Genomic DNA, 9,634 nt, shown 5'->3' with positions numbered 1-9,634 from the left:
ATACATACCGGGGCTTTAACAGCACCTGGTGTAAGCAACATCAGTGGGGGAACCGCAGGAGTGGCCTAGTGGTCCGAGCATCTGCCTCGCAAGCAGGAGGTGCGGAGTTCAATCCCCAGTGCCACCGGGTAACCAGCGGTGATACAATGGGTCGTTTCAATGGCCAGTTTAAAACTTGAAATAACCATGCTGCAATATATACAAAAAATGATTTGTGTGCTCTCTCTCACATGACATAGTTAATCATATCATAGTGCTGGTAGTACACAAAATGCATGTGTGGAACATATACATGCACTGTTTTTGTTCACATCTTACCTGCTATGTGTTGTTATGGCATGTTATGTGCTCGGAAAGCAACAGAGAGTGAGCAATGTTGTGTTGCAGCCTTTCTTCTGGTGGAATTTGAATCATGTGAGGTGCAGCTGAAAGAAATTGTTTCATACATAAGTATATTTCATGTAACACAACAAAAAGTGCACAGCCCCATCATGAGTTGTGGTTTAAACTAACAGCGAGTTTTTTACTACTCTATTTAACATATGATGCAAGTCAGTGATGCTGGAGGCACAAAACTAAATACTGTGAGGTAACAAGAGCTAATATGGACAATCATGCCTTTAAGAGATATTGTCAATATATATTTTCCTGAATGAACTAAAGTTATCCTTAGAAGCATTCAGAGGAAGATAATTTTGCTAAATGCCTTTTGCCAGAATAGGCCTTTTATGAACCAGTTGCAAATGAAAAGAATAACTTTAAGACCATGCTATGCATGATCTAACGCCAAAGTAGTTGCATACATGCAGTATACTATGCCCCTAGTTTTATGGTGGGCCTGTACTGCACAATTTTCATGCAAGGTAGTGGAAAGTATGGGCCATGAAACAGACCTCTGCTTGCTGAAACTGGCAAATAAGTACTGGGTTTTTAAGGCAGGAAAGAAGTTACATAGTTCCTTCTGCAGGTTTTGAACTTCAGGTTAGTTATTTGAAAAAATATCAATCCCTGAACAGCAATGATTGAAGTTTTTAGCAAATAACATTTCCATTGTAACAGTGGAAACACTCTTTTATTTCTCTTTTTCCTTCAAATTATTTTGCCCCCCCCCCCCCCTGGTATTTTATTCTGCCATGCTGCTTAATTCCTTTATCCTAGTTTTTCAGGAAAAGGCAGCCAGCCATACCAAGCCACCTGTTGCGGCTGGACATAAAGCCATTCAAGCCCACTATCCACACTCCATACCCCGAGATTCGTTTCTACTGAATTGGGCTTTTTTGTTTTCACAGTTTTGCAGGTCAACCGGTTAATCTTCTTTAGCAGCTATCATGCCTGGTCAAGGTTCACGCTCCCCACTGTAACGCCCTTCCCATATCGCACCCTCGTCCCACACAACAGGCCTTTCGCCTCGAAGTGAAAACCTTATTTAAACCCCACCAATGATGAACACTTTGCCAGACAAAGACAAGTCCTCTTGTCGAAACGTCGGCAAGCACCCTGAGGCTTTTCCCTTCCTTATTCAGTTTGTGAGATACCAGGGACAGGTGTTCAAGCAGCCATACCACACTAATACCCCTGTCACACGGGCACCGCAAAGGCCTTTGAGAATCATATCCAAAGGCGTAAGGAGTGCAGCTACCCGCTACAAATGTTGCGCCTTTGTCGCTAAGGGCATTGGAGGCGAAGGCGCTCAACCGAGACCTTCAGAGCCCGAAGACGCGGCATTCGAGAAGCTGTGATCGCAGTACCATCCAAAGTCAAAAAGTAAAAGCAATAAAAAAAATAGATAAGCTAATAATGTTTGAAAACATTTTTTTCAAATACGAAAGATGTGTCTGGCTTTGGTTTTTGTACGGGAGTTTATGTTTTATGTTCAAATTTCAAGACAGTGAAAGTGTTGCGGCAAGACCGAGCGCCCATGGTGGCCAATGCAATACACGTACAAAACAAACCTGCTCCTGCTGATGAGAGTAGCTGTTGCAGTACTTTTAAGGAAGCAATCAGAATAAAAAAATTGTCAAAGCTCAACGAATGAACAGAATACACCACTTTAATTTTAGAACACCCACTTCAGCCACCTCGAGTATAGCAGCGGGTGCTAAGCCTGAACGACCTTCACCTTTGGGCTGCACCAAGTAGCTGCATCGCTGCTCCTTTAAGCTTTCGCTCCTTTGGTGAAGAATAGTGCCTTTGCTGGAAAGGCCTTCGAGGAATGCCATGTGACAGGCGTATAAAGCGCATTTTTTACTCACACGAAAGACTCAGTGCCTTTAGTTCTGACAACATTCTGAATCATGCTTTGGTGGCTTAGCATATCAAAATACTGGACATGAGAAAATCAGCTAATTAGTGAGGGCTATTATTTGCTATAGGTAAAATTATAACATTCCCCTAATATAATGAAAAGAAACCACCAGCACTGACATAAATGTACAATTTGGCTGTAACATACTGACATGACAATATAGTTACACGTAAATTCCCTTTTCGCACTTCAAAACTGCATGCATTATTTCTAAAAAGTGCGAGAACAGAAGCTCATACATAGTGCCAAAGAAAAGAGTGCATAATAGTACCACATATGAGGTGTTTATCGGCAAATGCAATGAGCAAGGCTATGTTAATGGCAATCCAGAGTTATTATGTGTCTTACGAGCGCATGCACTTGGGAGGTGATAGCAGCTGTGGACGCAGCTGTCCATCCCAGTTTTGAGTCTGTCGAGATAACACATGGGGTAAGGTATTCCCTGTTTTGCTGCCGAAGGCAAAACCGTCAGCGAGTGGAGTTGCCTTGCTATTCACTGTATTATCTACTGCTCAAAGTAAAGGAAACTAGGGCAGAAAACATACAGCATTTCATATTATGGTTTGGCCAAATGCAGTGAGAATGAAACAGACTAGAGACTTGTCTTATGACCTTTGCACTCTTTACTTTGCACCAGAGGAAAATAAATTTATGTACAGTTGACCTACTGCTTGCCACAGTCCTAGAAGAAATGAATCCAGGTCTCAGAAATTCTACCCAGAGAATACTGATGCTGCATGTGCATTTCTCTGAACTGTTCTGAAATATGCAGAAGTTGCCAATTTTTTTACTACCTGATTACATACTGTAATCTTTGCAAGGAATATGAGGTTAACGGACTGGGAAAAAATGTCAGGAATGGTACCTTTGGTACTGGGCACTTGGACAAACAAATGACCCACTGGGCGTCCCCAGGAGCTCTGCTACCAGGCACCCCTAGCAACAGTAGTCAATTTTCCAGATCCAAAGGAGCCATGCGAATGATTGCCGAAAAGTCAAGTTTAAGGACAGCAGATGCATGAACACAAAACAGTTTTCCAACTTTGTTTCAGTGTGATAAATGGTTTCAAATCTCTAGACTATATCTGGTAGTACACAAATTATCAGAACACCATCTCCCGCTCAGGATCATCTCAAAACACATTCGACACGCAGTACCAACATGGACAGTTCGTGCTTAATTTAATCCAAAAGTTTACGCTGATCGACCAATATTACTCTAAATAGAGACAGAAAGTGCATGCACGTTGTACTTATGTTATCGTGAACATAACATGCGACGAGACGCAGGGTTACAATACAAACAAAAAACCGCTTTCAAAATTTGAGAACAAAAGGCTCACCTTCTCACAAGTTCGCCAAACCGGAGACGTTGCCGAGTGGCTGCCGCCAAAGTCACTCGCAATGCACAGAAACAATAAAAATGCAGTGCCGCTGACTTTCCTTGAGCAATTCCAGTCGATTGAACTTCCAACTGTTCGCACCGACTACCTCTGCAAGCATGTCTAAAAGTTAGCGGCGCAGCCACGCCATTTGCAATTTACGGAGCTACACGGGAAATTTATAGCGCCATTCGCGTATTCGCGCTCACGCTCACGTCGCTGATGTCGCAAAGGCGCACAACGGCAAAAACATATAAGATGTATTTCATTTTACGGTAGCTTTTTTAGCTGACAACCTGAATCGTTTGATATATTGTTTTTTCTTTTCGTTGCATGAACCACCAGCGGCAGCGCAGCTTGGCCATGGCTAGCCATGGCGAAGTCGAAGCGCTAGCCGAGCCCGCAGTCGGAAACATGTGCGCAGTTAGCGCAGTGTGGAGTTGAATGAACAGGCGCTATGGAATGGGTTTTTGTTCTTCCGTGTTCGCTGCGTGCGTCCTGCGCGTTGTGTGTCTTTAGTATGTGTGTGTGTGTATGTGTGTGGCCGGAACGCTGCATTGGAGTGTACATACAACAGCTCGCTGTCCCGTGCGGCATCGGTGCGTAGTAAAACGATCATGCAGAATGTGCGTTACAATGCCAGTGGCCCTGCACGAAAGAGGAGACTTGAAGCCGACGGAAAAGCTGCTCTCCCTCGTGGGACTGCAAGAATCTGGCGAGTAACAGTCGACGTGCGTTTCGGTGGATGATTCCGTTTACCACGCCAAAAAATTCAGCACTGGCCAACAGCAATGATGAACTGCTGCTGCATCGTCACCTGTGTGATGTTTGTGACAAGCTTGTTGGATGTGAACGTGGCCATGAATGGTATTCGCCGAGCAGTGGCCCTCAGGGCGTGGCACCAGTGGATACCTGAAGACGATTACTGTTTGCCCGCGCCCTGGCGCCTTGCATTCAACCGAATGCTTTGGCGTTAATTATTTATATCTGAATTTCACACGTAGTTGGACTCGCAAATATTACAGCGTACAAACGTACCGTCGGAAGAGCACCCTTTTTCATTTTTTTTAGGGAGGGGGTGGGGGAATTACCGTCTGCTCAAATTTAATGTCACTAATATTTGGAGCTTATTTTCTAAACAGGTGCCGTGGTGGCACTGTAAGCAATCCATTTACTGGGCAGAAGTTTATTTTATGTTGTGTTGGCACACGGTTAATGATTGTCATTGTACTGTGGTGCCATGTTCAAACAAAACACATAATTGCACACTCTCTTTGAAGAATGTCTAATGAGGTAATAAATTACTGAGCAGCGAGTATGCACTGTGGTAAATGCGACAAACGTTACTGAATTACTTCACACTTGTCATGTTCTGTTGTCGTTAGTGATTACGTATGCCTTGGTGTCTGCTGCTTTCCAGTGTAGGGGTCGAGAGGCATGTCGAGCTCCACTTAGCAGCTTTTTTTCCTTCCACTCTCTACTGGCCAACGTGGTAAAATAAACTCAACATAATGCGTGATTGCTCAGACCTAGATTAGACTACCATTTCACTTATTTACTCTCAGGGCCAATTGGCATCGAAGAGAGGAGAGCGACTAACATAAATACATGTGTAGGCAGATTAATTAAAATGATTATACACAGCAGATTTGAAGGCATTGGATGCAGTGGTGGACATGACGAAGGCAGAGAAGATGTGACAGCTGGAAACGTAGAAAAGAGGAGATCTGCGTGAGTTTGTACGCGACTTAAGGTGAACGCTAGCAAAAAATTAAGAAGGCGCAGAAGACTGAGGCCAGAGTTAAAACTGTAGTTTAACAGAGGAAAGCACCTCCCAGCAAGCCAAAATGTGCACATGCAGGCAGTTATGTGAGCACAGAACATAGAAAATGAAACTCCTTTTTGGACAGAAGGAAAGCTAAGGCACATTGCTTATTGTGATGTTGCTTAAAAAGTTGGTGTCTAGTTGTTGCCCTTCATATCTGGTCCTTCCACACCCAGCAACTGAAATGCCATCAAAAAGGAGCATCTCCAATCACTCTAATTACATGGGAGGTACACATCGCCAGATGTCAGAGGCTTGGCGTCTCATCTTGCAGACTAGCTAGTTTGGCAGATTTAAACTTTACCGCATGTAAGAGGCATGCGGTAGCCTTGAAGGGGAGTATTTCATAAGTGTTACAGCATATTGTACAGTGCTGGCATGCTTCATTATTTACATCACAGTAATATGCTAGCACAGGCTGGAAAGTTTGTAAGTGAACAGAAAAATCAATGTTCATGCCATATCTTAGCCACATTCTTAGTATTGTATAAAAAGTGCAAATAAGGAAATCATTTTTTTGTCAGCTTTTTCTTTCTGTGCATTGATTTTTTGTAAGTTAGCAAGGTTCTACAGTCTTGTGTGCCTAACGGCTGGCCCCTTGTTTGTCAAAGGTACCGAGTACACAATGGGTCGTGTCAGTGCAAGCTAAGTAAACGATGGATAGAAAGTTCGTGCTTTCAGAGTATTTCCAGAAAAAACTGCTATTATTTACTACTCAGGATGGGGGAACAGCATCGATGGTGCACATCCTCCTTGTCACTGCAGCAATTATGGCTGCTCGCTGCTTTTTGGTGGCGTTTCATTTATCTGCAGGAAGAGCATGCATGAATGGGCGGCAATAGGTACCTACTAAATTAAACATTGCATTGAGCAATATGTTGTTGTGTCGGTTCTTTTGTTATCCATGAAGGAGTTGGTGTTTTTGATTAATGGTTGTGTGGCAAAGATGTAACTGCTACATTGCACTGCATTCACAGATTTGTTTGCCCATGCTTTTGGTTTACTCAGTTGTTTATTTCCTTACCAAATGGCAGATGGAAATTTGGCTTTCAACTTGTGCACTTTCATTATGTTTGCAATGTACTTTCAGCTGGTGTTCAGTTTCACTTTGGAGAAGTTGTCCAACCATTGCCTGTGTCTAAATGTTTTCTAACAGTTGACCTCATTACGCAGCATTTCTCACAGAAAGCAAATGTTGCAGTAACATTTTTATTAAATGTTACTCTATCATGTGGCTAGCAATGTAGCGAAAAATATTTTCATCAAGTCAGCTTTTAACATTATAGCAAATTAAGGCCTTTGTTATTTAACGTTGCCCACAATTTGTACCATTCACTCAACCTTGAAGCAGCGTAATGCGTCATCACCCTTCCTCGGCTCTTCATTGTGTTAATCACATTAGACATGCTCACGGTCGTTCGCCATGCTAGTTTGCGGACGTTGTTGGCTAAGAGTAAACCAGACAAATAAAAAATCGGACGTCATGTGATGCCTAGAGTCCGCGGGCCAGCAGTTCATCGTGTAAAAGTGGCGTCACATCATAAGAATCTTCTGTTTTTGCTGCCTTTAAGCAAGTTATTAGTGCGGTTGGTGCAACACACAGTCGATGGGGTCAACCGTCCTGTCGTGTTAAGTTTTGGTCCCTTAAATTGAATGTTTAGTATTTTTCCCTGCAACGACTACAGAGGAACACGGACGTTTCCTTCAATACTGGACTGAATATACGGTCATTCCCTACGTTTCATTGAAAGCAGAAGTGGTTCTGTATTTAAAACGTACATAGTCTACGTTATAGGTACGGAATTTTTTTACAGTGTAGCTTCAAGGCCTGTGACGCGTGTTTGGAATTGTTGCATGAGAGTGTTATGTTGTTATTGGATTTGCTGCTGTATTTTTTGTTGGAACTGGTCCATTTGCTGCTAGATTTGTCGGGAGAACTCAGTAAATTTCGCTGCGAGCTTAGCACTAATTTTAGCCTCTAATTTGTCTTCTAGGCGAACCTCAAATTCCTTGAGGTCGGCAAAATTAAGGTATCGTTCTGAGCGGGAGGTAGCTTCCCGCTTAGAGGGAGGACTGGAGGTAGTACCTTTGGGCTGCGGGGGAGGTGATGTCGGCGCCTGAAGCGAGGTGGTGGGAACAGGTTGAAGTGGTAGAGTAGGATATGTTTGAGATGGTGGATCGGGTGCAAAGGGTGGACGTTTTAAAGAAGCGTTTTCTTGTTGGAGTCTATGGTTGGTAGCTTTAAGGGCTGTTAAATCGTCGCGCAGGGCTTGCAGCGCTGAATCGCGAAACTGAGATTGCTGAGAGTGAGTATCCGCGACTGCCCAGCTCGACTTATTTTTCGTGGAGGACTCTCGGCGAAGAGCCAACCTGGGGTCCAAGGGTGGGAAAGATCAGGAGCGAATCCGACTGGAGCGCCGGTAAGAGGAGGAGGAGCGGTGGGAATTCATTTTGTTCAAGGTGTTTTCAGCCCCTTGACGACGGGTCAGGGATCTAAACGATGGGAGGTAGAGTCACTGTCTGAGTTCGCAAAGTGTAGCTGGCGTTGTAGTACGACAGGAGGCGCTTTGTAGCGGCGTTTACACTTAGAGGAAACAGTCTGGTGAGGACCAGAACAAGCTACACAAGTGGGTGTGCATTCAAAGACCTGGTCATGGTCCCGAGATCCGCAGTCAGGACACTTGGAGAGCTTGGGGGACGGGCGAACGTCCTCTCGGTGTCCCGTTTTGCGACAGTTAAGGCAGGCTTCCACCTTGTTCTTGAAGATGTAGCAGCGCACAACACTGCCGGCGTAGGAGAGTTGGCGGGGGACCTTGGTCCCTGCGAATTGATCACAATAGACTGGGTCTTGCCTAAACGGCGGGCATAGAGAATCCAGTGTTCTGGATTCGGGGGTATCAAGTACTCCATGATTTGCTCCTCGGTCTCATCCACGTGATGGTGGTTAAAGATACCTCGAGCGTATGCGCCTCGCGGCACAAATAGGACCCGGGATTATTGCCTGGAGCTTCGTATAAGCGATGGTGTGGTCCCGGTTCGGGGTTCTAAAGGTGAGAGTGTTGTAAGCGAAATTCACCCGAAGGCGGTCCTCTGCTGTGTTGGAGTAGGTCAAATCAAGGCTTGAGGTGATTGCTCTGCGAAGAGCGTTCTCTCCCCAGGCACGCAGATTGAGGCCCCTGCGAGGGCGAATGATGACTTTAAAGTCTTCAAGTGGGAGACGTGGCAGTGACGGAGCGCGGCGAGGCAGCTTACGTGACGAGGAGGGAGACGGCTGTTGGCACGCGGTATGCTGTGCGGACGCGGAAGGCGATGCCGTCAGCGGTGGCTTGGGTGTGCGTTTCGAATAAAGTAGACTTCTTTAGCATACCGGAAACGTGCTACCGGAGACGTACTACCGTAGACGTACACCGGTTTACCGGACCTCTCTTGCGCATGCGCAGAGGCATTGTTGGGGTGAGTTGGAGCCACTGCACGTGCCAAGAGGGGTCCGGTAAACCGGTATACGTCTCCGGTAGTACGCCTCCGGTATGCTAAAAACGTCTAATGAAGCGGCGGAGCCGCGTTCGTAGCAGTGGGCTACGTAGGTCCAGTTCGTGGGTGTGTGTTCTTCAGAGGCTAGATCCTCCCCCGCCACGGTGACGACGTCCATGCTTGGCGATGCAATGGGCCCGGCTGCGAAGCGGAGCCTATCGCCAGTGACACTGGGTTCGGTGCAAACAAGTGTCCATGCAGGTCACAAAAACATTTCCGGTCCCGAAAACGGGCTGGGCAGGGTCCGGCCACTTTAATATACTTAAATAGACACAATGAAATAAGGCGGAAGGTCAAAAATTGGAAAAAATAGGCAAAATGGCCGGAGCCCATACGCACATGCGTCTGCACACCAGAATCCGGAACTGCCGAATTGCTTTGGAAAAAAAGCTGTAAATGTTCTATTGGTGGTTCTTAGATTGCGTGCTGAGTTCAATTCCCAGTCGAACGCATAACCGCGGTGCGTGAAAGTAACATATGCTTCCGCAAAAAAAAGAAAAAAACGCAGCTACTGATGCACCGTCTTTGCTTTTACTGCGCCATGTTGTGCGCGCAGCTAGGCAGTGCAGTTTCAGCTGATTACGGCGGAGG

At 45.4% G+C, this 9,634-nt stretch overlaps 1 long non-coding RNA gene across 1 annotated transcript; it reads right to left on the bottom strand.

The window, feature by feature from the left end:
• Positions 1-354: 354 nt before the first annotated feature.
• On the bottom strand, positions 355-3,849 carry LOC144095016 (uncharacterized). Its single transcript, XR_013306664.1, has 3 exons — positions 3,649-3,849; positions 3,171-3,241; positions 355-425 (listed from the first exon to the last, which is right to left on the bottom strand). It is a non-coding gene; the product is annotated as an uncharacterized LOC144095016 (long non-coding RNA).
• Positions 3,850-9,634: the final 5,785 nt, after the last annotated feature.

The sequence above is a fragment of the Amblyomma americanum genome, chromosome 6 (assembly GCF_052857255.1).
Source record: "Amblyomma americanum isolate KBUSLIRL-KWMA chromosome 6, ASM5285725v1, whole genome shotgun sequence".
In the NCBI taxonomy this organism is placed as follows: domain Eukaryota; kingdom Metazoa; phylum Arthropoda; class Arachnida; order Ixodida; family Ixodidae; genus Amblyomma; species Amblyomma americanum.
This window is presented reverse-complemented; position numbering and strand designations above follow the sequence as displayed.